Source organism: Staurois parvus, unplaced genomic scaffold, assembly GCF_062004578.1.
Source record: "Staurois parvus isolate SC_StPar_1 unplaced genomic scaffold, SC_StPar_1.0 ptg001493l, whole genome shotgun sequence".
Classification (NCBI taxonomy): domain Eukaryota; kingdom Metazoa; phylum Chordata; class Amphibia; order Anura; family Ranidae; genus Staurois; species Staurois parvus.
The window spans coordinates 163,306-174,648 of NW_028319289.1; the positions used below are offsets into that span (position 1 = coordinate 163,306).

Consider the following 11,343-nt stretch of genomic DNA (forward strand, 5'->3'; position numbering starts at 1 on the left):
CAGGGAAATAGTGCCCCATCATTGGTGTCAGTGGGAGGAATAGTGCCCCATCATTGGTGTCAGTGGGTTGAATAGTGTCCCATCATTGGTATCAGTAGGAGGAATAGTGTCCCATCATTGGTATCAGTGGAAGGAATAGTGCCCCATCATTGGTATCAGTGGAAGGAATAGTGCCCCATCATTGGTATCAGTTGGAGGAATAGTGCCCCATCATAGGTGTCAGTGGGAGGAATAGTGCCGCATCATTGGTGTCAGTAGGAGGAATAGTGCCCCATCATTGGTATCAGTGGGAGGAATAGTGCCCAATCATTGGTGTCAGTGGGAGGAATAGTGCCCCATCATTGGTGTCAGTGGGAGGAATAGTGCCCCATCATTGGTGTCAGTGGGAGGAATAGTGCCCCATCATTGGTGTCAGTGGGTTGAATAGTGTCCCATCATTGGTATCAGTAGGAGGAATAGTGCCCCATCATTGGTATCAGTAGGAGGAATAGTGTCCCATCATTGGTATCAGTAGGAGGAATAGTGCCCCATCATTGGTATCAGAGAGAGGAATAGTGCCCCATCATTGGTATTAGAGAGAGGAATTGTGCCCCATCATAGGTATCAGTGGGAGGAATTGTGCCCCATCATTGGTATCAGTAGGAGGAATAGTGCCCCATTATTGGTGTCAGTGGGAGGAATAGTGCCCCATCATTGGTATCAGTGGGAGGAATAGTGCCCCATCATTGGTATCAGTGTGAGGAATAGAGCCCCATCATTGGTATCAGTAGGAGGAATAGTGCCCCATCATTGGTATTAGTGGAAGGAATAGTGTCCCATCATTGGTATTAGTGGAAGGAATAGTGCCCCATCATTGGTATCAGTGTGAGGAATAATGCCCCATCATTGGTATCAGTAGGAGGAATAGTGTCCCATCATTGGTATCAGTAGGAGGAATAGTGCCCCATCATTAGTTTCAGAGAAAGGAATAGTGCCCCATTATTGGTGTCAGTGGGGAGGAATAGTGCTCCATCGTTGATGTCAGTGGGAGGAATAGTATCACAAGGGACAGATAAAGGCAAGCAAAGGGCCCGGTCCGCAGTTTCGAGACCTCTGATTTACAGGGTCATGTTGGATGTGTGATATCCTGGTGGTGGGTATAATCAGAAAGGTAGACAGAAGGTCTGGAGCAGAGAATTTTCTACCTTTATGGAGGGTCAGGTTGGAGGTGTGATAGGTGTGGTGTAAGGTGTAATATCCCACATGCTGGAGGTGTAATCGGATGGTAGAAAGAAAGTCAGGAGCAGAGTATTTTCTACATCAGAGAGTGAGGAAATTAGGTTGGTAGGTCTATATAACATGAGCAGTTAGCGCACTGCACATTGTGGTACAATCAGTCTAGTTATATCATTCCTGGAGATAGCAATGAATATTTGATGTGTACATGAAAAAAAATTTCCATTGAAGTGAGCTTTGGGTGTTTCTGTTGATCCTGGAGAATCGGCCCAGAGTCCCAGCCCAGAGCTCATACATTATATATCAGAACCTATAGAGTATTGTGTTACTAATGAATTCATCACCAATTCTCCGCACAGCAACTGAGCACAAAACAGAATGCCGATCATTAAATGCCTGTAACTCCTATGTGTGTGTATGGACGCATAGGCTAACACAGAGAGGCATTTAGGGGCAGAAAAAAAAAACATCAAACATTTATAAAATGCAATTTGACAGGCACAGTGTACATGAAGTCTAACTCTCTCCTATCCAGGGATCTTTTGTGGACTGTGTTGCTGGATAATTGCAAAGTATCTAAATGTAACTGGTTAGATGCAAAGTAGCATACATTGAAAGGGAAAATCTCAACCTCAACAAGAGGTCGCGTATAACGAACACTCAGGCAAACTAGGCAGCTGCCTAGGGCTCTGTGTGGAATGCTGCCACGTCATGAATGATCCTTCAGCTGAAGGGAGGGGTGGCAGAGGGGAGGAAGAAAGAAGAGAGGAAGATGCTGGGTGTCTGGGGCCAGTGTAGCAGCTGAGCTGCCACTCCTTCCAGTGTTCCTCTCAGACTCAGTCCCTTACTGCATGCTGGAAGCTACTGATCACTGTGGAGTTCCAGTTCTTCTCTTCCCATTCATCAGAGGAAACGGAGCTGGGCCTGCGGAGGAAGGTAATGTCTGACTTTGATGTCTCATGTCTGTGTCAGTGTGACCCGGCCGGCCGGACATCCATCACATCTGCAATGTGTCAGTGAGTGATGACATCATCATGATCCCCCAGCCTGCTCTTCTAGTGCCTGCTGATCTGTGTCAGTGTTGGTGGTGGTGTGTTGTGTCAAATCTGTCACTGTGTGGGATCGCTCAGTTCAGTTGTTCTCTGTGTGGGCTGAGCTGTCTGCTGTCACAGTGTTTTATCGCCCCCCCATTGCCTGGGGAATTCCAGCCTGGGATCTGTCAGAGTGTGGATCCATCATCCTCCACTCACTGCAACTGTCACCCTGCCACTGCCAGCCACAGATAAAGTCCATCCGTGACACTGATTTTGTCTTTAATATTGGTGCTGGTGGCATCTTATGGCACTTATTTTTGCAAATTAAAAGAAATTTAGCAGTTTCATATGTTGTTGATTTAATATATTCTGTTATTAAAAAATTTTATTTTAATTTTTTTTTTTTTCTTTTTGAGAGGGAGTGGGCGCAAGTAGCTGGTCTTGCCTAGTCTAGCACCAGCCCTGCAAACACTGCAATAGTGCGTGACTGCGTGACTGCTGAGGAGGGCCCGTGGATCGATCTGAAACGATCTGAAACGTGTCGGGTTGTTACCGTATATACTCGAGTATAAGCCGAGTTTTTCAGCACATTTTTTGTGCTGAAAAACGGCCCCCTCGGCTTATACTCGAGTCAACGTCTGGAGGGGGCTGCTGTCTCTTACCTGGCTCCGGTCCCACGACGATCCGGTCCAGGAAGCGCGGCTGCTCCTTCATTCGGTTCGTCCACTGGATGTTCACGCGGCTGCTCGGCTCCGCCTTCTCACCGGTGATTGGCCGCCAGAACTGTAGCTCAGGAAAGGCACACAGGCGGCCAATCACTGGCGAGGAGGCGGAGCTGAGCGGCCCCGCGAAAATCGAGTGAAGGAGATGCAGGTAAGTGTGCCGTGCTTAGGTGCTGCTGCAACCACATATGCTGGCTGCAGCAGCACCATACTGGAACAGGGGTCAGCAAGTGTCAGTGGGAGGAATAGTGCCCCATCATTGGTGTCACTGATACCAATGATGGGGCATTATTCCTCCCACTGACACCAACGATGGGGCACTTTTCCTCCCCCCCACTGACACCAACGATTGGGCACTATTCCTCCCCCCCCACTGACACCAATGATGGGGCACTATTCCACCCCTCACTGACACCAATCATGGAGCACTATTCCACCCCCCACTGACACCAATCATGGGATACTATTCCTCCCCCCCCCACTGACACCAACGATGGGGCACTTTTCCTCCCCCCTACTGACACCAACGATGGGGCACTATTCCTCCACCCCCCCACTGACACCAATGATGGGATACTATTCCTCCCACTGACACCAATGTTGGGACACTATTCCTCCCACTGACACCAAAGATGGGGCACTATTCCACTGACACCAAAGATGGGGCACTATTCCACTGACACCAATAATGGGGTGCTATTCCCCCCACTGATACTAATGATGGGGCACTATTCCTGCCACTGATACCAATGATGGGGCACTATTCCTCCCACTGACACCTATGATGGGGCGCTATTCCTCCCACTGACACCAATGATGGGGCACTATTCCTCCCACTGATACTAATGATGGGGCACTATTCCTGCCACTGATACCAATGATGGGGCATTATTCCTCCCACTGACACCAATGATGGGGCGCTATTCCTCCCACTGACACCAATGATGGGGCACTATTCCTTCCACTGATTCCAATGATGGGGCACTATTCCTCCCACTGACACCAATGATGGGGCACTATTCCTCCCACTGACACCAATGATGGGGCACTATTCCTCCCACTGACACCAATGATGGGGCACTATTCCTCCCACTGGTGTTCCCACCCTCGGCTTATACTCGAGTCAATAGTTTTTCCCAGTTTTTTGTGGTAAAATTAGGTACCTCGGCTTATATTCGGGTCGGCTTATACTCGAGTATATACGGTATATTAAAGTCTACACTTCTCCTGAGGAAATCGTCTTTTTGCATCCCCTCAAACCCATCACAGCGATGTTTGTTATGCTCTGCCAATGTTGAAGTGAGCCTTTCCTTTTCAATGTATGCTACTTTGTATCCAAGCATTTACATTTAGATACTTTGTAATCATTCAACAACACAGCCCATGAAAGATCCCTGGGCTAGAGGGGTCACAGAGATGAACTCTTCAACTGCAACAATATACCTCCAAGTAACGTTCCCTTCTCATGGTATGTGATTTCCTGGCTATACATATAGGTGAGCACTGTCTTTCCTGACTATTGGAAATCAACTACATTTAAATCTGACCTCCAACCTTCCCTTCAGTCTTGCACAGTTGTATTGGCTCCTCTCCTGCATTGAAATTGAGCCTGCCTCATTTCCTGGCTGGATGACTTCCAGCATCATCTAGCCCAGGGGTCTCCAAACTATCGCTTCTCGGCCTTTTGGCTACGATTAAGTGTACTATCTGTTCTTATCAGTGTCCAATAGGGGCGCTTCACCATCATTCTTGCTTTTAAGGCAAGGATGGTTGGCTGTATAGTACCCCTGCTGGTATGATGGGGGCTCTGAAGGCTAGTACCGGCTGGAAGAGAAACCAAGGCACCCACAGGCTGTTGGGGCCCGGGAGTAATACTCCCGGGAAAACTGGAGGGGCCCACTTCCTCCTGATTTGAATGGGTCTACCTTGTCTGGCCAGGGGCCGGGGATGCAAAGAGTCCCTGGAGCAGTGCCCCCTAAGTGGTCGCCTCAGGGGTGCTCTTAGTAACACATGGGGGTGGTATCCCAAGTGTGAAAAGTGCACATGGTCACTGTTCCAAACACTTTTTCTGCACTGTGCCTTTTAGGGTTAGGCCTTTTGGGCAATGTTTTTGCTATGGACTTCAGGGCCTAACCAGTGCACAACTGCATGACCACTTATTTATTTATTCCTTCCCCCCCCCCCCCCCCACTGTTTTGTCACTCTTCACTTTTGTGTGTGCTTTTTTTCTCACTAGGATGGAGGGTGTGGGCCCTTGGGCCTGCCCTGAAGTCTAGGGAGAGGATGTGTGGCCCTTAGGTTCCTTCCTCCTGGTTTTTTTTTTGGGTGGGGGGGGGTCTGTCTTTGGGAGAGCTCCCGACCTAGTACTTGGTGGTTGGCTTTGTCTAGCCGCAAGGAAAGGGGTCGACCAGGTCTATTGGCTAAGTGGACCATGTGGAAACCTTTGACCCTGTCAGGAGCCTTGCACCTTGGGGGATCAGGGTAGAGGTCCTATCCCTTCGGGGGGTGGGAGGGGGTGTACTAAAGCACACCCCTAAGTGCACTTTTTTGTGTTTGTGTTTTGCACTTGCAAATTTTTTGTTCACTTACGGGCTTTTGTTTTTCGCACCTCCGTGGCCTTAAAAAAAAAAGGGTTTCCAAACTTTTTAAACAAAGGGCCGGTTTACTGTCCTTCAGACTTTAGGAGGGCCAGGTTATGGCCATTTGGGGTAAAAATATCCCAGGCCCAGCATCAGTGAAAATAAACATGACCTCAGGGTTGGTGGTCAGTAGGAAGAAGAGTTGTGATCCACCATTTGTATCAGTGGGAGGAATAGTGCTCCATCATTGGTATCAGTGGTAGGAATAGTACCCCATCATTGGTATCAGTGGTAGGAATAGTACCCTATCATTGGTATCAGTGGGAGGAATAGTGCCCCATCATTGGTATCAGTGGGAGGAATAGTGCCCCATCATTGGTGTCAGTGGGATGAATAGTAACCCATCATTGGTGTCAGTGGGAGGAATAGTAACCCATCATTGGTATCAGTGGGAGGAATAGTAACCCATCATTGGTATCAGTGGGGGGAATAGTGCCCCATCATTGGTATCAGTGGGAGGAATAGTGCCCCATCATTGGTATCAGTGGGAGGAATAGTGCTCCATTGTTGGTATCAGTGGAAAGAATAGTGCCCCAAGGGCCGGATAAAGGCTGGCAAAGGGCCACATCTGGCCAACGGGCTGAAGTTTGGAGGACCCTGATCTAGTCATTTCCTCCCCAGCTTGACAGTCCCTGGCCCACCCCTTTCATTCATTGGATTTCAGTTCTTTCATTCATGGGGGCATTACATGTGGGCGTTACCTAGGGCAGTCTTCATACAAATACAGCCTGCCTAGAAATGCCCACTTTTCCAGACTGACACATGCTTATTAATTTGGAAAAGTCCTGCCAAGAACCAGCCCACTTGGGCTGAGGGCTTTTGAGAGGTAGGGTGCTGTGATGTTTTCAGGAAGCTATGTACAGCTATGTACAGTACCCTGCCAACCCCTCCCACCAGCCATGATCAGCCTGTATTGCAGAGAGAAGCACAGAGACCTAGTGATGACATCACTGAGTGTAAAATAAGGTATTTCATGAAAAGAGAAATGTTTTATGAAAAATATCATTACCATGTTGATGAAAGAGAAGAAACAAGGGAAGAAAAAATATAAGAAAATTAAATTTTGTAACTTGTAATTAGATGATCAGTTCCACTTAGTAGGACTCTATGAGGTCATTAAAGGGACAGCTCAGCCATTTCAGTAGCGTTGGGGTACCAGGTCAATTTTTAGGGTTTGTTTAGCACTGCGATGTCCAGTCAGAGCTTCATTATTATGAATTATTGTCATCTGTGTTTGACGGGTTCAGTAAGATGTAACAAATCAATTCTGCTTTATGATTGTCCAGATGAATAAAATAATTCAGAACTTCCATCTGATGATATGGATCAGAGATGAGCAGAATGCAGTGCAGCCTCTGAGCTAAAAAAAACATTTATGAGGCTGGGAAGTTACATCTCACCGCCAGAGTCTCAGAGGGGTAAAAAAAAGCTGATCAGTGTAATTGTGTAGTTTCCAGGAAACACTGAATGATTAGTTCTGGGTGGACATACCTGCCCTGGTCAACTTCCTAGACAACTTAGACACCTTTTTACTAGAACCAGCATGAACCTTTTCAGCAATTTGAACTACAGTAGCTCTTTTATTGGATAATACTACATGGGCCTGTTATGGCTGATCAGTATATATATATATATACAGTTGTGTTCAAAATAATAGCAGTGTGTTGAAAATAGGGAATAAAGCTCAAAATCCTTCTAATAGCTTTTATTTCCATACACACAAATGCATTGGGAACACTATACATTTTATTCCAAATCTAAACATGAAGAAAAATATATCAAATTTCCTCTAAAAAACTTGAAGAAAAGTGAATATTCGACTGTTCAAAAAAATAGCAGTGTTTGTATTCTTCTTTACAAACTCAAACATTCACTATATAAACTGAAAAATGTTTGAAGATTTTGCTTTCCTTTGAATGACTTCATGAATATTTGGTTGTAGTCGCACTGTTTCTGAGAACTGCTGTACATCTGTGTTGCATGGAGTCACCCAACTTCTGGCCCCTGTGATCAGGTATTCCAGCCCAGGATGATTGGACGACATTCCACAGTTCTTCTCTATTTCTTGGTTTTGCCTCAGAAACTGCATTTTTGATGTCACCCCACAAGTTTTCTTTTGGATTAAGATCCGGGGATTGGGCTGGCCACTCCATAACGTCAATCTTGTTGGTCTGGAGCCAAGATGTTGCACGTTTACTGGTGTGTTTGGGGTCGTTGTCTTGTTGGAACACCCATTTCAAGGGCATTTCCTCTTCAGCATAAGGCAGCATGACCTCTTCAAGTATTCTGATGTATTCAAACTGATCCATGATCCCTGGTATGCGATAAATAGGCCCAACACTGTAGTATGAGAAATATCCCCATATCATGATGCTTGCACCACCATGCTTCACTGTCTTCACAGTGTACTGTGGTTTGAATTCAGTGTTTGGGGGTCGTCTGACAAACTGTCTCCGGCCACTAGACCCAAAAAGAACAATCTTACTTTCATCAGTCCACAAAATGTTGCGCCATTTCTCTTTAGGCCAGTCAATGTGCTCTTTGGCAAATTGTAACCTCTTCAGCACATGTCTTTTTTTCAACAGTGGGACTTTGCGGGGGCTTCTTGCAGATAGCTTGGCTTCACATAGGTGTCTTCTAATTGTAACAGTCCTCACAGGGAACTTTAGACCTTCTTTCATCTTCCTGGAGCTGATTGTTGGCTGAGTCCGCGCCATTTTGGCTATTCTTCTATCCATTTGAATGGTAGTTTTTCGCTTTCTTCCACGTCTTTCAGGTTTTGGTTGCCATTTTAAAGCATTTGCGATCATTTTAGCTGAGCAGGCTATCATTTTCTGCACTTCTTTATATGTTTTCCCCTCTCCAATCAACTTTTTAATCAAGGTATGCTGTTCTTCTGAACAATGTCTGGAATGACCCATTTTCCTCAGAATTTCAGAGAGAAATGCACTGTAACCAGCATGTACAACATTTGCTGCCTTCCTTCCTTAAATAAGGGCAATAATTGCCACCTGTTTTCAAACAATGAATGACCTCACTAATAGAACTCCACACTGCTATTATTTTGAACATGCCCCTTTTAATTAGTGATTTAATTACACAGAATCAGCAGCATGCATGTCATGACTGTTGGGTCTGCTGGATTTCTATTACTCTACTACACCTGCTAGTAAATTATTTGCCGTGTAGAAATATCATTTCTACCAAAACAGTGATTGATCCGGTTAGTGATGTCTGACTGCTATTATTTTGAACACAACTGTATATATGTATATACTGTATATATGTATGTAAGTCTGTTACAGTGCAAGGAGCTTACTAAAGAGAGAGAGCAGAGTGATGGAGAGATGAGCTAATCACTGAGTTGTTTCTCTTTTCATTGTCCATTTGCAGGCTGGGTTCAGGAACAAGACAGTTTGGGCTCAGAAAGAGTGGGTTGAATGATATCGACCATCAGACTGAGGACATCATGTGGTGGAAAAAGAAATAGTGCATGGGGGAGCTCTGGCTTGAAAATCAATATCACAGGCTGCTTTTTTATTTTGTCTCTTGTTTGTGGGGAGATTTTCTCTCATTGCCCGTTCTGTCTTCACACATTACCTGTTCAGGAAAACTCATGGAGTTTTGCTTTAAATGGCCCCTGAGGGTTAAAGAAGCTCATTTTAAACCTTTATTATTTTTAATATTCATGTTTTTTTCATTTATTTCCAACAAGTTCAAGTAGGAAGAAAGACGAAGGCAGCTGTCAGTGACATGGATAGTTTATTACCAAAACCATGCGATGTCAGTAAACAAAGACATATGCTATATGAGCACTAAACCATGTGGTGTTGGTAAATAAAATGTATGTGATGTTAGTAAACAAAGATATTGGCCATTAGTATACAATACCATGTGGTGTTAGTAAATAAATCCATGTGATGTTAGTAAACAAAGATATCAATGAATTAAAAATAATTTGATCTTAGTAAACAAAGACATCTCCTATTAGTGCACTAAATCGGGCAATGTTAGTAAATAAAACCATGTGATGTTAGTAAACAAAGACATTGGCCTCTAGTATGCAGGACCATATGGTGTTAAAAAACAAAGATATCTATTAGCAAATAAAACCATGTGATGCTAGTAAAGACATATTCTACTAGTGAGGTAAACGATGTGATGCTAGTAAAGACATCTTCTACTAGTGAGGTAAACCATGTGATGTTAGTAAGCAAACATATCTATTAGTAAAAAAAACTCAGTAATGTTAGCAAAAAAAAATTGATGTTAGTAAATAAAACAATGTGGTGTTACTAAAAAGAGCCATGTGTTGTTAGTAAGCAAACATATCTATTACAAATAGATAAACAATGTGGTGTTAGTAAACAAAACCATGTGATGTTAGTAAACAAATACATTGGCTATTAGTACTTAAAACTATGTGGTGTTAGTATACAACTATATTTATTAGCAAACAAAACCATGTGATGTTAGTAAACATAGACATCTGTTATTAGTGCACTAAGCTATATGGTATTAGTAAACAAAACCATGTGATGCTGGTATGCAAAGATATCTATTAGTAAACAAAACCATGTGATGTTAGTAAGCAAAAACATGTGATCTTACTACATGAAACCATGTAATGTGCCTTTTTCAAGCAAATTTCACCTAAGAATCAAACCTGAGATTAAAGTGGTTGTAAAATTCATTTTTTAAATTAAAATAACAATGGTTTTGCACAGAGCAGCCCGATCCTCCTCTTCTGGGGTCCCCTACCAAGCACTCCTGGCTGCTCCATTCCACCGAGTCTCCCCATAGCAAGCGGCTTGCTAAGGGGGCACTTGTGCGTGTTCGTTCCTGAGCCGATAAGACACATAGAGCATGGCTCAGCCACAACCCCTGCTCCCTTCTCACTAGTTGTGATTGACAGCAGCAGGAGCCAATGTCCATTTACACAACGCTTTACGTATATTTTGTACATTCACACCAGTCCCTGCCTTCAAGGAGTGTACAATCTAAGATCCCTAACTCACATCCATACACATACTTCTAATTTAGACAGGATCCAATTGACCTATCAGCATGTCTTTGGAGTGTGGAAGGAAATGTGCACAGGCACAGGGAGAACATGAAAACCCCAGGCAGGTAGTGCTGTGATTAGGATTTGAACAGACAACACAAGTGCTGCTATGCAGAAGTGCTAAATACTTAGCCACTGTGCTGCCCCCATTTGCCCTAAACATCTGATGTCCTATACATAACAATCATCACTTATAAATTATAAATGGACAGATCAACTTTCCAACTGACTATCACCCCATGCTTATGGCAGAGATCACATCCCTGCATGGTACATGATGGATTCCTCTCGAGGCTGTGCCAGGGTCAGGCATTCAGACTGCTACCAAAGTCTTTCAAAAGTTTGTCATTTAATCAACAGGAATTCACAGGACGCAGTGCTCATTTTTTTTCCTTTTTTACGGCGTTACGGGTGAGATTGGCCCTCCTCGCTGCGTTTTGCTGATTCTGAACATTAATTTGATGTGTGCGGACAGCGCGGCAATCTGCGAGGCCTCGTCAGGGGCGGCAAGCGGGAAATTGTGGCTATTACTGAAGCTTAGGAAGACATAACTTATAACAGCACTTCTAAATTTAGACACCCAACAGGAATATTCTGCGGCTTCTCCTCCATCTATAACAATTCACCGGCTACCAAAATTTGCTGAATTGCAAAGATAATACTTAAAG

At 44.4% G+C, this 11,343-nt stretch overlaps 1 pseudogene; it reads left to right on the top strand.

The window, feature by feature from the left end:
* The first annotated feature begins 4,639 nt into the window (after positions 1 to 4,639).
* Positions 4,640 to 4,761, top strand: LOC149435517 (U2 spliceosomal RNA; annotated as a pseudogene).
* The last annotated feature ends 6,582 nt before the right edge of the window (positions 4,762 to 11,343 follow it).